This window comes from Lontra canadensis, unplaced genomic scaffold (assembly GCF_010015895.1).
Source record: "Lontra canadensis isolate GAN:19392208 unplaced genomic scaffold, GSC_riverotter_1.0 scaffold56, whole genome shotgun sequence".
In the NCBI taxonomy this organism is placed as follows: Eukaryota; Metazoa; Chordata; class Mammalia; order Carnivora; family Mustelidae; genus Lontra; species Lontra canadensis.
In genome coordinates, this window is record NW_022631050.1 from 10,434,100 (window position 1) to 10,455,489 (window position 21,390).

General features: G+C 41.1%; 1 protein-coding gene across 3 annotated transcripts in view; it reads left to right on the forward strand.

The window, feature by feature from the left end:
- TPRG1 (tumor protein p63 regulated 1) overlaps positions 1-21,390 on the forward strand; it is a 194,699-nt gene that overhangs the window by 44,042 nt on the left and 129,267 nt on the right. The window contains exon 1 of one of the 3 annotated variants that reach the window (XM_032875628.1): positions 4,860-5,036. The exons of 1 other annotated variant lie outside the window; for it this stretch is intronic. The gene's annotated coding sequence lies outside the window, so the exon portion shown is untranslated. Of the gene's footprint in view, positions 1-4,859; positions 5,037-10,241; positions 10,570-21,390 lie in introns of those variants that run through there. One more of the 3 variants, XM_032875629.1, reaches the window with a different exon arrangement.

Sequence of the window (21,390 nt, forward strand, 5' to 3'; positions counted from 1 at the left end):
ACTTTATTTATTTGAGAGAGAGAGGGAGATAGAGAGAGCATGAGTGCTATAGAAAGTGTCAGAGGGAGAAGTAGGCTCTCCACTGAGCAGGGAGCCTGATGTGGGACTTGATTCCAGGACCCTGGGATCATGACCTGAGGCAAAGGCAGAGGCTTAACCCACTGAGCGCCCCCTCAGGTGCCCTTGGAGCTGGAGTCTCCGTGTTTCAAAACCTTGTCTTACTTGCATGTTGTTTATGATAGGCTCTTTATTTACATGTTTAAGTTTGGTCAAGTTTTGCCTGACTCCTTTGATTTTGTCTCTACTGAGACATATGATCTGACTTGGGTTATTAGAAAAACTTTGGTAGGAGAGAAAAGCCAGTGGTAATAGTTTCATTGTACTGCAGATTTAAAATACCAGGCTCATCCTCCATTTAATCTGACATCTATATGTTGAGCAGTGGAATCTGCTGGTCACTGTACCTGGGGTGGGATTATGTTACTTGTGTGACAGACAAGTAGGGTCTGTCCCTGTGGATCCCAAACAGATAGAAAAGAGAAGTCAGTCAAAAGGGAATTAATGCTGAGAGCAGCACAGGAAATGGACTCCCAGTGTATATGTGGGTCAGTCTGTTCTCAAACCTGGGGCAGATTTTTTCCCTGATAAATGGTGGCCTGTGAGGGCTTCTCTGAAACCCTGTCTAGCTCTGTGGTGTCAGGTGGTGACTGGATGGTTTCCGTGTTCACTCCAGGGCAACCCACACTTCCTCCTGAGCTCCATGAGCAGGGAGGAGCTCAGTGTGCTGACAGGAATGGCGAGCCACACCTTGGGCATGAGTCAGGCCCCCAATCCACCCCAGATGGGGAAGCTTGATAGGGGTGGGGCCTGTGGAAAGTTTCATGTTCTCCCACCTTGTCTTCTCTTTGGTTAAACTATTTACAGTGAAGGGCGTTCCATGGCCAGGTTCTGCCATGTGGGGAGCCCTTCGTGCCTCCATCAGTGGCTGGCAAGGCTGCTCCGTTGTTCTCTTCTTCTGATGTTTTCCTTCTATATTGCTTTGGGGGACCGGGTTTGTAAGACTGGCCACACTGTTTGCATGCCTCAGTGCAAAGTGAAAATGCAGACCCCTTGTCCAAAAATTACGATTTTTAACACGGTGACAGCTGAACACAACCCAGCATGGGGCTTTCTATCTACAGGGCTCTGGGCTTCTGCGTGGGCTCTTTGCCCAGGAAGCCACCCTGGGTGGGTTGGATCAGGGAGTAGGATGGGGATCTGGAGGGAGAGTTAGTGGGGGGGGGGGGCTTCATTAGTCCATCAGACACCAGACCATTGCCTTGAACCAAAGCTAAAGATGAGAAATCTTCCCCGGTTGCAGTGAATGTGAAAAATGGCACAAGCCTTAGTGCGGCTTGGTGGCCAGAGAGTTTCAAGCTTTGCCACACAGATGCCGCGGCAGTCAAGAGCAGACTTTATTTTGCAAAGAAGCGGGCGAAGCCGGGAAAGGTGATCCATGGAAGGTTGTGCGGCCTGGGGACCGGTTCTCTGGCCTTGTAACGTCGGTGCCCTCTGTAGTCCTCGATAGAGCTGGGTATCCATGGAATTGTTCTTTCTCACTGTGGGTGAAATTGGAATTGGGGAACGAGAGTGAGATGCAGGAAGGGAAATGTGATCAATGATAACTGAATGGAGAAAACAAAACAGTTGAGAAAGCCAGAGCAGTTTGTCTGAGTCCTATCTGATACACAACATACAGCAAAACAGACAAATGTCTGTGCGGCAAAACAAAACTGGAAGAAGAAGATATTGTCAAATAAAATACGCATATTTCCAACCAGCCTTGAGCTCATCTGATAAGGGACAGATTGTCCAGAGTAAATAGAGAGAGGAAGAAAGATGCTTTGGGCTGAATTTAGTCCCCTGTCAAAATCACAGGGGAGCGTCGTGCTTCTCCTCCTGCTTGTCGTTTCTCCAGTGGCCGGGCCTTGTTGGGCCACAGAGGGGAGCAGAGTAGTTCATACACCTGTGTGTTTGTCTGTCCGTCTGTCCATCTATCCATCCATCCATCTATCGGTCTGTCCATCCATTCTTCCCTCTGTCAGATATCTCTTGAGCACCCCTATTGCCTTTGTCCTGTACTAGGTCCCAAAAACAATGTTTTAGACAAGGCTCCTTCCTTGTAAAGAGAGCAGACAGATAAGGATCAGGGGAGAAGACTAACCACAGTGGAGAGTGACGCTAGTGAAGCCTGCTGTGTGCTGTAGGACTCAAGAGAAAGGGAAATTCATGTTGCCTACATTCCTCAGCGGGTAACCTGCCTGCAGGTTCCTGTTGGCTCTGACAGCAGTGTCTTTCAGTGTCTGGCTATCATCCCCGTGTTCCTCTTTACAAAAAGACTCCTAGGGAGGAGGTAGGGCTGGGGAGCAGGGATGCGGGATTGCTACAGACACAACCCATTTACCCTCCAGGGTGTATGCCTGTGTGTCAGTCCTTCTCAGCATGAGGAGGAAGCCCTGGGTTCTGGTTCAGACCTGGTGAGGATCCATGCTGACCTGTCCTTTCTCCCACCCATCTGCTGCCCGGGCCGTGGCTGTAAGGGAGCCACCCTGCCGAAGTCAGGGAGAGGGCAGCTAGAGTCATCAGGATCACCCTGTCCCCCCTGCAAAATGGCTGGAGGGGAGATCTAATAAACCCATGTTTCCTGACCCAAATAAGCAACAGCTTACATTTTCTGTCAGTGACAGCAGGATTAAAGTAAAAAGGGAACTGTAAAGGCCATCACAGAAGAGAGAGAAGGGACCAGGTATCAAAAGAAATGATGGCTAAGTGCTTCTCTGGTAAAAATGGTTCTGTGATTCTCGGTTCCTTGGTGGTGGAATTTGTCAGCCACCAGGACACCTGCACACAGCCTTCGCTATCCCTGAAGCCAGCAGAGGCGAGGTAAATCCCACATGTCATCATATGTCCCATCGTGACAGTGCTGCACATTCACAGCAGGACTTAGCATTAACAAAGCTCATCTCATCTCCAGAATCTCATGCTCTCCCTCGCCAGCCTGGGCAGGTGTGTGGGGTCTGTGTTAGAATTCCCATTGCATAGAAGAGCCACCTGAGGCCAGGGAAGAACATAGCTACTTGCCAGTTAGTTCCAGGGAGTGGCAAAGAGGGTCCAGAGCCTAGGATTTTTATGGGACAATCTTCAATGGCTGTGCCCTCCTCTCTGGCTATAGAGTTGTCGCCTCCCATTACTGCAGGCTGCAGGGTGGCTGGAGCACAGCGGGGCTGGGAGAAGCATCTTGTGGCCATTGGAAGCCTGGTGATCCTCAGCTGCCCCGTGGACATAGATGTCTTTTCAGAATCTCTTGCCCTTTAAAACAACGTGTCTCAAACAGCGATGCATGACTTGGTCCCAGGCTGGGATCCTGCACCTCTCAGCCACTTTCTTCTCCGCTGAGTACCAGAAAGATACCATGGCTGAGTGGAAATAATATTTGTCTTGAAATCATGTCTCATGGCCCTGTAGTTCTGTGGTGTAGAAGTGGAGTGACCTAGATACTGCTTATGTGAAGCCCTCTTTTCATCCTGGGGTTGGTAGTATGGAAGGCTTAAATCATTTACATGAGGGGACAGTCCATCTCTGTACTTGCATCGTCTGTACTTGTCGAATGCCAACTCTTCCTACCAACCCAGAGCTAAGGCTGTCTCCTCCGTCTTGAAGCCTTCCTGGAATTCTCCCTCCTCAGGGTTTCCCTCAGCAGTGGTTCTGATCCTATCTGTGGTGCTCAGGTGCTCATCACTTTCTACATATTTTATTTTCTGGAGTCTTCATGCCAGACACGGTGTCTAGTTCATTTTTCTATCCTTGTCTACACTGAGAACTGAGAATGGCCAAGAGGGTTGCTCAGTTAATTACTCATTGAATAACTCACTTAACTACTCATTGATTATGTCCTAGACATTATGGAGGCATGTAAAAAGACTGGCGGACATATGATGTCTTTTTACTGTTCATACTTCATATAATGACTTTCTATGTAGAAAAGTCTTATTTGGGTTTCAAGATCAATTAATTATGATGGAATTATATTTTATAGCAGTGGTTACTGTGTCAACTCTTATCCTAGGTTCACTTCCTATGCTTATCCTTTCAAATGCAACATCTCTGAAGGTGGAATGATATCCCCAGTTTACAGATGACCAAAAATATCAGCTCAGGAGCTGGTGGTTCTCTCCCATTGGTTACAAAGCCTTTCCATGTCAGATTAGGACTCATTAGCAGATATTCTTTGATCATCATTCATTCAGTATGTATTTATTTGGTCCTTGCCACATGCTGGACATTGTGGGGAATGTATGGGAGAATAAGACATGGTCACCTCCCTACAGTGGTTCATAGTCTAATGAGAGGGACATACACTTGAACGGAAAACCATGCCATGTGGCAAACACTCAAGAAGAAATACTGACCAGAGATGGTGTTGCACGTGGGTCTGTCTTCTCACGGAGACAGATTGCTCTGCATGTCCTCTATATCTCTGATGGAAAGTGGAAATGATGCTTGGGATCCCAGATAGCCAATAAATCAAGTCCTCAGAGGAGAATACTAACAATAGAACGAAAGCTTCAGGCTTAAGCTTCCTTGTAGCTAATTGGGAGCCTGCAGATGACGTGAGGGAAAGAATAGGAGGCTTCTCCTGTTCACCTCATGAGAAGATTTCAGTCAGAGAGGAAGTTGACAGGAAAATCCAGGTCTTCTTGAAGAAGAGGAGGAGAGAGAGGTGTGTCACTAGAATGAGAAAGGCCCCACCCACAAACCTGTCCCTGACAGGTGGAGTTCCGCCCTGTAAACATCCTCAATCCTTTCATCGGATCCTTTGTTTGAGACCGGGCTCCTAACTTGCAGTCCACTCGGTGAGGTAGGGTTCAGACTCAGGGGGTGACAACCCAAGGGCACCCTTGTGTTGGGCTTCAGCTGAGCCAACCACTTTCTGTGCTCTGTCCCCCTCATCAAAGAAGAGAAAGAAGAGCCTTGAGGGTCAGCCACAGCCTTGTCAGGTAAGACCAGCTGGCTTGTCCCGGGTTCTGCAAGGAGATGGGGTCTCTCTCTTTCTGTGTCAATTGCTCCTAGCCCCTTGCCTGGCTTTTTGGTCACTTCCACCATGGACAGGCTGTTCGTCTAGGCTTGCAGCTCACCTCGCCCACAGGAAAGTCTTCCCTTCGTCCTTACTGCCCAGGTTTGATGAGGTTTGTAGACCAGCATTCCTCAGCCTATAAAATTACTTTACATACTTATCTATATATTGATTTTGATCTCAACTGCCTTATAAAAGCAGTAGGATAGGTATAATTTTCTCTATTCAATGGCTTAGTGAACAGAGGCTTGGTGATTGGAAGTGATTTGTTCTAGGAAGATCAGCAGGCTAAGGCCAAGATTAGATTTGATTCCTCCTTCTCTCTTCCTCTTCTTTTTTTTTTTTTTAAGATTTTATTTATTTGACAGACAGAGATCACAAGCAGGCAGAGGCAGGCAGAGGTGGAGGGGAAGCAGGCTCCCCACTGAGCGGAGAGTCCTACACGGGGCTTGATCCCAGGATGCTGGGATCATGACCTGAGCCTAAGGCAGATGCTTTAACCCACTGAGCCACCCAGGCATCCCTCTCTTCCTCTTTTGTATGACCCAGCAGGTCATACTTATCTCAAAAAGCCACGAAAAGTGAAAGGGCTTCCTGCACTGTCCAATGAGAAACGAAAGGTGTTATTTCCTTATAGGCAGGCTGGGAGGGATATTTTTTAACTCATCCGCGACAGATCTTATAATGCTATATAGGCTCCATCAGATAGGGCTGCTTCTAGAGAATAAATGAGAATATGTATATAAAGAGGTCTTGCAAACCAAAAAGTGATATGCAAATGTGGGAAAATGGCTCCGTGGAGCCTGAAATATGCTCTCACTCTCTGTATGAGAAGGCTTGCATCTGGGGCTGGATGACACTCTCCTAATGTCAGCAGGAACCTTATGAGGCACAGCTCACAAAAGCCCTGGGGAAATATTTAGCTTTTCCATCTTCCTGTGGTATGTGGAAAACAGATCTCAATGAGGGGGGGAGGGAACACCCCCAAATCCTTTTCAAATTGACTCCTGCAATTTCCTCTCTTATGACAGCTATCATTATAACTCATTGTTCTATAGTTTTAAGAAAATCTCATCTTCAGTGATTATGTAGTTTATTTTTTAAGATGCTAATTTTAGCTATCATTTTCCCTTCATGCTCAAAAGGTTGTATCATTCTTAGTTGTGGAAGGAAATATTTTGTGCAAGTGTGTGTGTGTGTGTGTGTATGTGCCTGTGTTTGAGTTTGTTATGACAGTGCTAATATTCATCCCCATGAGCCCACCACAATGCAGTGGGTTGCCATGCTACACCGTCTTTGGCAGACTTCTGTATATTCTTAGTGCCCGGCTATAAGCATCTTGAAGAAGTCACTTAATCAATTACCGTATTAAAAATGGAGAAACTGAAGCCCAGAAAGATGACATGATGTGCACAAGGCCACAAGGCCAGCAATCATTAAAGCTGTCAGTCAAACACACATTCCTACTCTTTCACTGCCCATGATGCATAGTGAATAGTGCCGGGATCCCTCAGCAGAAGCAGGAGCTGTGTCATTTGGGGGATTGGACCCAGATGTCCTTTAAGATTCCTTTCAATGAAACATGTTACAGCACTTTGGCCTTTTCTTAGCATTTGATGGAAATATTATACCCTGTAGAGAGTAGGGGAGTTTTCTAGAGAAGACGCTTTCCTTATTAGCTTGGTTCTTGCGCAATATTTGTTTCAGCCAAATTCCGGAACTTCTTCTTACATGTAGGGTTAGGAGACGTGCAAGCAATGGCAGCATCTTCATTTTGTTCAACCAATCTACATCTTTGTATCTTTTAGATATGAGAGGTATCACCCGGTTTAACTGGTTGTCATGCTGATTGATCTTGAATTCAGAATTATGGAGTTCAATGGCAGGGTTGAGGTGTAGCGTTCCTTTAATCCAGGGGCTGCAGGTAGTGGCCACAGATGAGTCCAGCATTCAGATTTGTTTTGTTGGTGGTGCAGTGGTAAACCAAACTGAACCGGTTGCAAGTATCTAACATCCAGGGAATTTCTTGTAAAAGTTCAGATATATCATTTTTAAGGAAGATCAGAAGATCTGGATATAGTGGGTACAAATACCCACATGGAAAACATAACATATCTGGGCAGCATATGCTTCTTGTAGACAGACCATGCATTCCTCAGTCATTCACATGCCTGTGGGACCTGATTTCGGCTACCATGTATTTTCATTTGTCAGTGCTAGTCTCTTCTAATCTGTCATGGGCTCAAATCATTCTGTGTCAGGGGAAACCTAGTTCCACACAGTGATAGGCCAGGCCACAGATCAATGTCACCAGGGAGGAGGTGAAATTAATTCTTTAGTCCTAACCTCTTATTATTTGCGAGGTAGGAAGAGAAATGATGACTTAGCAGGACATGCCATTGGCCCTGATACCAACCCAGTATATTAAACCAAATGTCAAAGCTCAGTGACTAGGAAGCTTAAGTATTCAGCTACTGACACGGTTGCAGCACAATCTCTGGGTGCCCACAAGAGAAAAAATGAAAAGCACAGGGTAATACTCTCTACTCAATAGATCAATGTCACAAAAATAAGAAAAGAAATTATGATGTGTGATTGCACATAGAATACAACACAATGCTCCACATTCCCAAAGAATACAGAACAAATTGCTGAAATTCTGGACACGAGCCCAATAATACATTTTCTGTAATCCATTCACTAATAAAATAATCATTTCTTGATCACTTACAGTGTGCATCATCCTAAGTTGGGGGATTTAGGGATGAAGAGCAAAGACACTTTCCCAAAGGGGCTTACACAAATAACCACAATACAGGATAAAAAATAATAAATGCTACAACAAGAAGAAAGCCAATGTTGTTGGTTTTTCTGAGTAAAGAGATATTCATGGAAACTATGTAGGTTGTCACCAGGATGGCTGTAAGGAAGAAATGGTATTTGACTTGGGCTTTGTACAGATAGAGGTAGGAAGAGTTTCTAGCAAAAGAAGAATTTAAATAAACTCATTCAGTGCTATCTGAAGTGTACTTGAGAGAGAGAGTATTCGTTGTGGGTGCATATAGGGCCAGTGGGATGGAGGGAGATTGAAGCTAGAAAGGTGGGTCTGTACCAGATCTCGGGTGCTGAGTGACAAGCTAAGGGCTTCAGAGGAGGCACAACGTGGTGGATTCAAGGAACATTAAAACTATTGACCGGACATTTAATCCAAGTTCATGGCTACCCAAGTCCATACCTTGGCAGTGACAGAACATCCATGTAGGTACCACTAAGTTTAGCTTTAGGTTTTCCGAAAAAAATTAAGAGGAAAAAAACAGAACCGAACACTTCTAAACATGGTAGACAGTATCAGCTGCTTAGGGACCGAGGCAAAGTGGTAATATACAGAAGAATTACAAAGATGGATTAAAATATTTTTTAAAATATGTTGAGAACTTGTAAGGGATACTTGGTGGGAGGAAAAGGTTAAGATTTATTTATTTATTTTTTTTTTTAGAGCAAGTTTATTCTTCTGGGTTATCTGAAAGTTGTAAAAGTGATGTGCATAAGTTCTTGTGAGATATAGAGTGTTATTTTTAGCTGATAAGCTTTTTCCTTTGGTCTGGAAAGCAGTCACCCCCACCAAAGGAATAGTTATGAAGGTTCTTGGATGTCCTAGTCCTCAGCTCTTTCCTTAAAACACTGCTGGAGAATTCCGCAAATATTTGAAGGCTTCACTGTGGTTTATAGCATTCCTGATGGACCGAAGGGAAGGTTCTGGTCTTGTGAAGGACTCCACCAGTCACCAGAACAATGTTTCCACACATACCACAAGGTGTTTATGTAATTGACCAAACTGTTCTGATTTTCATGCACATGTTTGTCTGTGAGATTGGATCAGCTTTGTACCCACATCTCAAAGGCCTGTGCTTGAAGGGAAGTACACAGGTGACGTGGCACAGAGATTCATTTAAAGGTATCCATTGAATATCTGTTCAATACAAACATCACTTCAAGTTTCATTCTTTCAAAACTATTTATTGAATATGGATTCTAGGGTTTGGGAAAACCTCTACAATGAACAAAAATAAATAATCTCTGCCCCCAAGTAGCTTCCATGTCTCATGAGACAGATGAAAAATAAATCAATCAGTAAAATATAGAATATATGAGATATAGAGAAAAAATAGGGAAAGATATAGGAAGTCTTGGAGAGTTGAGATTTTGGAGAGGGTGCTTGAGGAGAAATAAGTTGTTATTTGAGTAAAGATCCTAATGATACAAGGGAATGTGTTATGTAAATAACTGGGCAAATTGTGGTCCACACATCTAGAGTAGCAAGGGTAAAGGTCCCCAAACAGAAGCATATCTGCCTGTCCCTTTAAAGTATATCGCAGAGAGTAGACTGAGCAGAAAAATCGTTAGAAATAAAGCTAGAAGGATGATGGCGGGGTGGGGAAGGGGACAGTGAAATGCAGGCTCTGCAAGACACAATAAGGACTTTGACTTTCACTCTGAGTAAAATGAGAGCCATTTGTGGATTTTTGGACAGAGGAATGACATGGTCTAACTTACATTTCAAAGGAAGTCCTTGGTCTGTGTGTTGAGAATAGATGAGGGTGGGGTAGGGAGAAGCCAGGCAGAAACAGGGGGGTTCATAAAGGAGTTACTGCTATAATCTGGATAAGTGATGTGGAAGCTTAGACAGGTTGGTAATGGCAGAGATGAGGACATGTGTTTGCATCTTATGGTTGAGATGGATTGAATGGTGAATAATGGGACAGGAAGGAGCCAAGGATGGCTCCAAGGCTTTTGATGAGCAACTGGCTTTCTATCAGTACCAGTACTACTACTGCCTTCTATCTGAGATGGAGAAGACCGTGGCAGGGACAAGTTTTGAAGGAACATTAGATTACTTTTAGACAGGTTAAGTTGGAGATGTGGATTAGTGAGTTTATATACAAATCTGAGATTCAATGAGGATATCTGAACTGAAGACAAAAAGTCACCAATATATACATGATATTTACATCAATGAAATTAAATAAGATTTTCAAAGGAGTTAGTATACACCAAAAAAAAAAAAAAAAGGAAGAAGAAGAAGAAAGAAAGAAGGAAAGAAAGAAACAAAGAAACAAAGTAAGTGAGAGATTGAGGGGCTGACCTGGATACTGCAAGATTTTGGGTTAGGAAGGTGAGAAGAACCCAGTCAACAGTGTACCAAAGGGAAAGGGGCATGGTGGGGGCAGTTCTATACCAGTAGAGAGATCTTCACTGAAATTGTTTAGAATCCTCAGCACATGGTAATAATGAAGAGTATTTTTCATTTACATTTTCTATAGACAGTGTGTCTCTTTACCATCTGTACCTGGAGCAGACTACTCTTTCTACTCCCACCACCCACTACTTCTCTCTGGTTCCATGGGAACCAAGACAAAAGATGGAGAAGCAGCAGCTGGAGTGGTGGCCCACACTAGGTGAGTGCCATGCTGTCTGAGATCCAAGTGCAGAAGATTTCTGAGGAGAAGAGGGAGGCCAGATGGCACAGATGCTACTGAGAGGTGGAGGGAGATGAGGTCAGAGATCTGAATACACAGAAAGCAGTATGGCTGGGTGGGTTCTGAAGAGAATGGAATAAGAGGAATTGGAGCTGATGAATACAGATGTTCTTTCCAAGGAGCTCATTTGTAGAAGGACCCAGAGAAAATGGACACAAAGTGGAGGGGGAAAGAGGGAGGCATTTCCCCCCCCCTTAGGGTGGGAGGCAATGATCAAAAAATACTTTTAGAGAGCTTATAAACTAACTGATACACATAAAGTATTTTCTTTTTTCTACCTCTGTGAAGTAGTCTTGGTAAAGGTAATCATCTTACCTTTTTTCAGGGAAGGAAAATAAGGCTCAGGGGGTTGAAGTCATCTGTCCCAAACCTCACAGCAATCTAATGAGAAATGGGACTCAAATCTGGGCTCTGAAAGTCAAATTCATTGTTCTCTTCTCTGCCACAGCCTCATATTACACAGATAATTTCGGAGCCTTAGAATGCTCTATAAAGCTTTATGAAGCTTTGACTTTGTCATTGTTTAAGTCCCTTTCATACATCCCAGGGAATCTGGACTTCACAGCAGTGCTTCCTGAACTGTAGGTGTGATTTAACCAGATGTGGGATGTCTGGGGCCTTGGGAGGGAACTCAGCATCTGCATCAGAGCAAACTTGTCATATTTGGAAAGAATCTTCCAAGGATGGTCAACACAGGACTTCGTGTTGAACCATTTCCATGCTGGATCACAAGAATGCAATTTCTTGTCTTTTTCTTTTTCTTTTTTTTTTTTTTTTAAGAATTCAATATATAATACATCCTTCATGGCGTCTGCTGCTTTCTTTCCACTTGAAGTCCATACATGATTAAAGCTCTTCCTGTTTACATGGAGCTCCAACCACAAATTTCTGGGTCTTCAACCCTATGTGGGTTCCAACTGGGATATTACTACTCTGTAATCAGGGATACATTGAAACCTATATTATTTGACCCAGCCCAGAAAAGCACATGTCTGTTTGGTGTTTTGCTTCGTATAAGAACTCTTAGATCCATATAGCTTCAGACAGCTCAGCATGACTCTGCACTGCCCCTAGAATTCTTCTTTGCACTTTGAGCAGATGCCTATCTAGATCTTTATCCAGCCATCTTATAATTATCTTTTGGCAGATCTGATTCTTTTATAGACAATTTACTCCTTAAGGGCAGAAATTTTATTTGCAGGTTTTCTTCTACTCTCCATTTCTCTGACTTCCCCAGCACCATGGTTGGCACAGAAATGGTTCCCCAAAATATGTTTGAATTGATAAATTAAAATGAAGTATTTTGTACCATGTAGAGTTGCACTGTGAAAACTAATTTATATCACACAGGAAAAAAAAGTAGATTCCCCAAGTTCAAGATATTCTTATATGCAGTTAGTAAGTTAGGCAAGTCAAACTTACAACTTTAGAAGCCAACTGGTGTGGTTCATTGTGCCTTTTAGTCAGACATACCTAAGCCTGTATAACCAATAAGCCTATACTGAAAATGTTATACCATCATTACACACACCTGTAACTTTTAGTAGTGTTACTATAATCATTAAGAGCTGTTGACATTATGAACATTTGTTTGTTTATGCATTTAGTAAAATGAAGAATTCTTGTGGATCAGTAAGACCAAACAATGAAACTAATAAAAGTCCAAACACACACATCCTCCCAACCTTTCAAACTCATAATTTTAACAAAGCATTGCAAGATAAAGCAAATACTGGACTCATTTAAACCATTAATTGCAAAACACATATTTTTTAAAATTACAAAATTCTCTCCTGACATGCAGGAAAATTGACTATATATTTTTTTAATTTTTTATTGAAATATAATTGACATGTAGCATTATATTAGTTTCAGGTCACAGTGTAATGAACCGGTACTTGCATATATTGTGAAATGATCACCGTAATGCATCTAGTTAATGTCTATTACGTTACATCAATGATGTAATGTACATCATTACAAGAGTCTTTCTTTCCTTGTGATGAGAACTTTTAAGATCTACCCTCTCAGCACCTTTCAGATATGCAACACAATATTATTAATTGTAATCACCATGCTGTATATTACATCCCAAGACTTATTTATCTTATAACTGGAAATCTTTACCTTTTAATCCCTTCCACCATTTTGTGCATCTGACAATCTCTACCTCTGGCAGCTACCGATCTCTATCTATGAGCTTTGTTTTTTGTTTTCACTTTAGATTGATTGGTTGGTTGATTTCTTTCTCTCTTTCTCTTTTTTAGATTTCACATATAAATTGTCTTCAGATTCTACAGATACTTAAATTTTACAACATTTCTGGAAGGGGTAATGTGGCCATATCTATCAAACACCTGAAATCTACAAACTCTTTGACCCAGCATTTCCATTTCTGCAATTTATACAAAGGAAAAATGTAAGGATCTTGAAAAGTTTTACCTGCAAGGATCTTCAGTGCATAGTCATTAAAAAAGCAAGGTAAAGAAGCGGCAACACGAATAAGAAACAATAGGGGTTGAGTTAAATAAATAGTGATGATGGCATAACAAAGCCTTTATGGCCCCCAATATGCTACTGTAGGAAATTATTTATTAGCTGAATAGTTTAGTGCACTGACAGAAGTCAGAGCCTTGAGGTTTGAGAGAATTTTGATCAACTTAGAGCTCTTATCACTGACTGTGTGATCCTGAGCAAATTCCTCAACTTTTCTGAGATTCAGTGTCCTAATCTGTAAAATGAGGGTAACTCCAATACTTGGACCAGAGGGCTGTGATGAGTTTGAAATCAGCCAATGCAGTTAAAGCCAAGTATTTGGCACCCAGTGTAATATTCAACATAGCAAGTATATGTACAATATATGCCTCAATATCTGAAGTGTAAAAGGCAGCTTTTGAAACAATATTTACAGCATAACTTCATTTTGGAAGTAAAAAATGATATTATCTACAGATATAAATGAAAATCTTAAAAAACGCACATGAAAATTTACTTTCATTTTCTCTGCATGGTAGATTTAGGGGAAGATTCCTTTTCCTTTTGCTTTTATGTATGACCTACAATGTAATAAGAAATGTTAAATGGCTCCAAATGGTCATCAGTATCAATTCCTATAAATGAAAATCTCTCAATACAGGACTTATTTGCCTGTGTTACCACTGTTCGCCTCACTGTCAAGTCACCAAAATCTCTTCAAATCATTGTCATGGAAGCCATACGGGCTGTGGTTGGTAGTGCTAGGCAGATTACCCATGGGTTCCCCTCGCTATTCTACCCTTGTCCTCTGCCGTACCCCATGTGGTGTATCTAGTAAACATTTAGTAAGCATCCTTCTGTTGGGAGCACTGGGCGTTGATACTGAGGGGAGGGGGGAGGATACAAAGCAGCACAAAGGATGGTTTCTGACCTAGAGGAATCTCTAGTCCCTCCAAAGGGAAGCGCACTTACCTTATGTGCAGGTAATGCTTCATCTTGTTGAGAAAATCCATCTGTCTCAAATGAGTTTGGATAGCGAGAGAAAGCTGTCTTAAGGTGGTAGGGTGGGGCTACAAGAGGGGCATTAAAAACAAGTGTATTTCCATAGCCTATAGGTAGAATGATCTCTGACTAGGATGGAGCCCTTCTAAGCTCCTTGTGTCACCACTACCTTTGATAAGATTTCTTGTGTGATTGCCTCTTTTTCCACCTGTTTTCTGAGGTCTTAGATGTTTATTCTTATATTTCAATCAATTCCTTTTGTGCCCACACCCCCATGACTCTGACATACTCATGTGATACACATCCTTGAAACATTAGTTTTCACACTTTGGGGGTCCTCAAGCATAAGCATAATGTATGTCTAATGCAAAAATAAAATTTAGAAAAGTTAGAAAAATGTAAAGAAGGTGAAAATCATCCATAAGCCAGTCATGCAGAGATAATCATTCATAACATTTTGGTGCATGTGTTTCTAATACATGTGTGGGTGATATTTAATATAATATTTTTAATCTGCATTTCTATTTCATAATAATATATCTTTTCATGTCAATTAATATTTGACTACAGGCTTATGCTGTGACATCTTTTACAACCTCCCCTCCTAGAGAGAAGCTCACTTTAACACTTCTGTATGTTAGTTTCTAGGACTTTTCTGTGCTTATTTATGTATACTTTAGGTTTTAAAAATAAAACCTAGGTTATGTGTAACACTGGACCTGCTTTTTTACTTAACATTATTGTGTGAATTTTTATACATCATGTAACTGTCTTAAAAATATGATTTCTAATGGTTCCATTATATTCCACTAGGGGTGTGTACACATAGTTGATACAATAAATATCTTTAATTTTAAACCTATCTAATTTAGGATGGATGCTTAAATCATTACCCCTTCCATGAGGCTCTCAACTTCATACAAGAAGATCTAGTTTTGTTTCATCTTTGAATTGTAGTTATATAGCCAGTTGAAAAAGATGAAATCCTTTATTTTAAGATTAAATCCTCTCAATGGACGCTTCCATTATGTGAATGGATCCAAGAAGTTATGGCTAGGTCACTTCAGAGGGTGGAAAGGAGGCCATGACCCACAACATTGTGGTTGGTTGTGGTAGGAGAACAACTTGACCTTGAATGGGGCAGGTGGGCAGGATGAATGCCTAGGAAGGGCATCCTCTCCAAAGTGCCACCCTCACTAATTGGAGGGAACAGCTAATGAAACCAGACAAGAAGTTCCCAATATTTGGTGTTTCTTGCTTGTTGAATTAAAAACCAAAACCAAGGGGCGCCTGGGTGGCTCAGTGGGTTAAAGCCTCTGCCTTCGGCTCAGGTCATGATCTCAGGGTCCTGGGATTGAGCCCCGCATCGGGCTCTCTGCTCAGCAGGGAGCCTGCTTCTTCCTCTCTCTCTGCCTACTTGTGATCTCTGTCTGTCAAGTGAATAAATAAAATCTTTAAAAAAAAAAGATTAAAAAAAAAAAACCCAAACCAAAACAAACTAGTAACTTGTTCTTCTTATTGATTTTGTATCCCTGGTTCTCTTAAAGATGTGACTCTATAAATCTATAACCAAGGACTAGTAAGTTTTGATTTGTACTGGGATGAAGGTGATAAAAATAAATGTATTCCATCTTGTTATTTTTGGTATTTCATCTGCTTTGAAAATGGCCTTTTAGCTCTCTACTTCAGTTTTGAATGAGGGCTCCAAACCAGGCCTGTGTTGAGTCCCAGACTAAGAGAACTGGAAGGAAATGTGGTGGGCAGAACTGGAAGGAAATGTGGGGGCCAAGTAGTTCAAGTCCCCTCCTCTATGTGAAAAAGACAGTGCCCAGAGAGAAGAGATGACTCACATCTGAGTCAACGTACCCAATGACTTACAAATCTGAGGCTTGTATGAAAGACTACAAGACTTCCCCACCATCACGAGTTACTACATGCTCTGATCCCAACCGTTCAAGTGTCTCTAACATAGATTCTGTTGATCATTAGATTCTAGCTTCCTTTTCCTGGAAATCTTTCAGTAACACTCTATTATAGTTTAGGTACTTTGTTAGGTTTTTAAACCATTAGTTCCTCTCATTCCTATCCTGTCCTGCAAGGTAAATATTGAATCTATACACATTTGAAAAAATGGAAGCTAAGGATTTTTAAATTGCTACCCAACCTCAGGCAGCTGGTAAGTTGTGGGGTCTGGATTGAAGCCCAAACCTGTCTGACTCCAAAGATTTCTCTACTGTGCCAGTCTCTGTCCTGATACAGGAATTGACTGCATGAAATGAATCAATTTATGTCTCTACTATTTCTTGTCTATTGTCTTGTGGAAGAACTGGTTTAATTAACTCTCTAAACATTTGTGCCTTTGAGTTGCGGGTCAGTGATTTTGACACATCCCCCACAAAGCAGCACTTAAATCAAAAGCAAAGACATCTTCTAGGCTCCAGGAAAGGAAGCTAAGTTGTGTAACTTAGCCACTTCTATTGATGGGCCCAGCTCCCAAACAGGATTGCAGCTTGACAACTGAAAACAAACAAAAATGAAAGTTTTACAAAAGTTGGGGGAGAATAAAAAGCATAAAAGGAAAAGAAAATAAGAACCTGTTCAATACCACATAAGTGAAGTCATCTCTGCTAAAAGAAAGGATGTATTTCAGAGAGACGCACAAAGAATCATTGAAGAGTTAGCAGGTGTGAAGGAAATTCAGGGCTGTGTTTTGGGATGTGGATTCCCTTGGCCAGGCATTTTCTCTTGACCTCTTCTCAAGAAAGATAGGTTATAGTATGACTTCTAAGTCTGTTTGGCACAATGCAGCGGGTATGAAGGAAAGTATTTTATGCTAGTTTGTTTCAAATTGATGTTTTTGAATCTGACCTATGTCAAGGTCAGGTTGGTGTGGAAGGGTTCCCCTCAACAGGCCCCCTCCCTGCCACTTCCCCAGGACTCTCTTCAAAACGAGGGTTCTGCTGCCTCTTCTCCAACTCCACATCCCATGCTGTGACCTTTTGCTGGAAACCTGCAACTTCTGCCAAATTACTCTGTCCAGTCCACTTGTAAATAAGGGCTTTGTTCTCAGAGGATCTGCTTATTGGAAGTGTATTGGACTATCTCTCTAAGACAAATGTTTCCCCCACCTTTTTCCCTTACAGAATTTACATAACTGGTTCGGAACTTGTGGTCCACATAGTGATTTCATAACTCTTTGTGATAAAACTTGCCTAAGAGACAGTATCTTTGTCCATCTCTCACATTCTTTTGATTTTATTTCCTGAATACAGCCTTTGCATATCAGTGGGTAGACAAAAGTCATTGCCCAATAGCCCAACTATCTGTGTACAGAAAATAGTCTTTATCTGTGTATGATTTTTAGCCTTCTTCTGACTTTAATTTTGGGGGAATTTCTGAGGGCCAAATTTTGATGCATTTTCTGTAAAAAAACAGAATTTATTTTATCTCTGCCACTGAGTGCTGGAGAATAAGAGATCTGTGATGAAAATGTGTGTGCTTAATGAATCTTGGCGCACTGAAAAAATAAAATAAAGTTTAAAAAATGTGTGTGCTTAAAAAACCATTAAGTTTTCAAATGTTTTGGCTAGAACTAATACTTCTTTTTCATTTTATCCACTTTAAAATATTTTTATTGTAGAAAATTAGAAAATATAATTAAGGAAAAATATCTATAATCCCAGTATTAGAGAGAACCAATGTTAACATTTTTGTGGTTATCTTTGTAAAACTTTATTTTATACATAGCCATATTTTATTTGTATAAAAACTAAGATCATGCTCTGTCCTATTCTGTAGTCTTTTTAAAAAAAAATACCTAGATGTCTTTCTATTATATTTGTACTATGTTTATTATATTAGTTATATAATATTCTATCTAAACTATATTAGATATTATAAATAAATTATAAATTAAACAGTAGTGTTATTTTAAAAAGGAGTTGGCATTGCCACTAGAACATGATGAATTTAAAATATGCTAGAGATATCAGTTATTTTTAAATAATATCTCTCTTTCTTTGTTCAGATATGTCAGCACAGCATCTAAAAATGTACTGTTTAATCTCACATTCTTTACCATGCAATCTAAATCTCTAAATACATACCATTATTAGTGAAACAAAGTAACAGTCTTAGAGACATCTATACTGGGTATGATACTGAACTAGCATTAAATAAGCTGCCTCCTACACTGAAGAGTGTACATCCAATCACTTCCAAAGAAGGAGTTGATTTCAACTACTCTCTAGCATTTTCAAATAATTTTATCCACTGCCTAGGCTTTGGTGGGAAAATTACTGTTTCTTAACAGAATTTCACAGTCCAACATTAATGGCATTTGGAGCCTGACTTTCCTTATTTTGGGTGGGATGCAAGAGAAGAAGTGATGAATAATATTAACCAGGGATGGTACTGGGTATGAGATTGGCCCTAGCTCAATAAGAAGTGAAGACAACTACTGCAGCAACCAATATTGCGTTGTATGTTAATTAAGTAAAATTTACATTAAAATAAAAAGAAGGGAAGATAGGATATCCTTCATGGATATTATATTTAAATATATATTTATTTTGGAAAATGTCAAACAGTTCAGTGATCTCTTTAAACACCATGCAGGGTCATGATTGAAGTTCTTAGATGCAGAGATACTGCCAAACAGTAACACTGTACTCCAACCTACACTAGGTAATACTTACCTCGAAAGAGAAGCTCTCAAACAGTGGCCACACTTATCCATTGACTTGAATTTCTCCATTCACAAATAGGACATATTATATAAGCCCCAGATGTTCTTTTACAAAGTTGATATTCTGAAGAGATACTCTAGAGGCAGGAAGTGTATATATGGATGACTCTGGCAAACATTGGCATCAAATTGGGCTTCATTTTCTATCTGGTCTCCTGGCCTAGTTGGAATGGTTGCCTCCTGGGAAGATCTGGCACATCCCTCGTCTAAACACAGTGTCTCCTCACTATCATCCCTCGCATTTTGCCAGTAACTGCCTTCAGCAAGATAGGAGTCGCTTTCCCTAAAGGCTTTGGACATGACCACTTTCCCCTTGGCATCTTTCAGGGAATGGGAAAGCTACTGCTCAGACATTATTTTATTAACTCCTCTTTCTTTTAGGATAATATACTAATGGCTCTTCAAAAGATGCAAGATCAAGGTGCTCGCTATCATTTGCAAAGGACTTTCAAAACCTTTTCATTTGATCTTCACGAACAATCTCATAGAGTAAGCAGGGCAGGCATCCACAGGCAGATTTTCACAGATAAAGAAATTGAGAGGTATTATTACAACATATATGTACACTTAACATATGAAGATGGCATTGCTGACGACACTTACAAATGACTGGATTGATCCTTCCCTGGTCCATGTTCCTACACCCCCTTGATTGCTTTGTGCGTGAAGTCATACATTTGCAGAAGGCTGAGCATAACCAAACAGCATTCTTCCCCAGGAAGCCAGCCTTGATATGAGCCTTCCTAGAACCAAGGAACTGTGAATATCACCAGCAGCATTTTAATTTTCTCAGTGCATTTACTAACTATTCTATGTCATGCTGCTTATTGCTTCAACAGTAGATGTAGCAGAGGCCACACATAAACATACACTTATCCTTATTTTCTAATATTCTGGACTTTTTTATGTGCATGTTATTTAGTTATGTACATATATAATTATATTCTCATAGGTACTAACATATTTTGTTTTCTTATTGAAATACAGAAAACAAAAAGGCCTTTTGTGACAGATGTTATTATTCCTCATCTCCGACTGTTATCTAACTACAGCAAGCTAATATATATATATATTTTTACTTCTTTTTTTTAAAGATTTTATTTTATTTTTTGACAGAGAGAGATCACAAGTAGGCAGAGAGGCAGGCAGAGAGACAGAGAGAGAGAGAGAGAAGCAGGCTCCCCACTGAGCAGAGAGGCTGATGAGGGGCTCGATCCCAGGACCCTGAGATCATGACCTGAGCCGAAGGCAGCGGCTTAACCTACAGAGCCACCCAGGTGCCCCAGTATATATATTTTTTTACCTTCTTATTCATTAGAATTCTGACCTGTCCACTCTTCTTAAATCATCTTATAATGAATGTGAATGTCCTTCTTGAAACAGAACTGTCCTCATTTCTCTATACCTGTATGCTGGTCTTCATTATTTGGATGGGAGAATAATGCTTTGCTTTAGTTCTCTTACCTTTTCCCTCTCTGGGCGGTATTCTCTGTACCTACTTGGATCCTCCTGGCATCTTGTAGAACAAGCTGAATCCCAGGTGTTAACATTCTTCCCTAGGAGGAGTGGAATTGGGTCAAAATTGCCTTAGGATGATATTACTCTAACACTTTTTTCTAGCTAAAAAATATTGTGCCATTTGATGTCTTGTTTAGTATTCAGCATTGGACTTCAATGTATATTTCACTATTAAAACATGGATTGTCAGGGCATCTGGGTGGCTTAGTGGGTTAAAGCCTCTGCCTTTGGCTCACGTCATGATCCCAGGGTCCTGGGATGGAGCCCTGCATCGGGCTGTCTGCTAAGCAGGGAGTCTGCTTCCCTCTCTCTCTGCCTGCCTCTCTGTCTACTTGTAATCTCTGTCTGTCCAATAAATAAAATCTTAAAAAAAAAAACAACAACAACAAAAACCATGGATTGTCTTTCAGTTATGGTGACCAACAAGATGAGAAGTTAACAGTATCTGTTTTTAAGACCAGGTTTTTAAGACCAGACTTCCCTATCTGGTCTTGTTTTACCCCTTTCAAGTGTCTGTTTCCAAATATTGCCCTTTGGTTTCAGGAAAAGATCTCCTCTACTCCTTCCATTCCTAGACCTGCTTTCAGGAAAGGTGGTCATATTTGTCATCTACCCATCAGGGTAGTTTGAGGCAGAAGTGACTTTCTCCTTGCTCTGTCTCTGGTGGTGCAGATGTCTTCTGCAATATCCGCTGTGACTGAGCAAACTCTACTGAACATAGGGTTAAGTATCCTGTGGGCATCCAAGAGGACAAATGAGGCCATGGTTCATTCCCTCCCAGAGCTCACAAACTACTCAGGGAGACCAATTACAGGCAATGACTAAAGAACTGGTTGCTAAAAGATCATGGTCACAGGAGAGCACAGGAAAAATTGCATTTCCAAATTGCTGTTCCTGTGAAACTTATGGGAACTGGCAGTTTGGAGCCTGGTTCAGAATAAAGGGTTTCAAATCTTTTCTTTTCAGGTCTGATTCCATCACATCTGAGAAGAGAGACT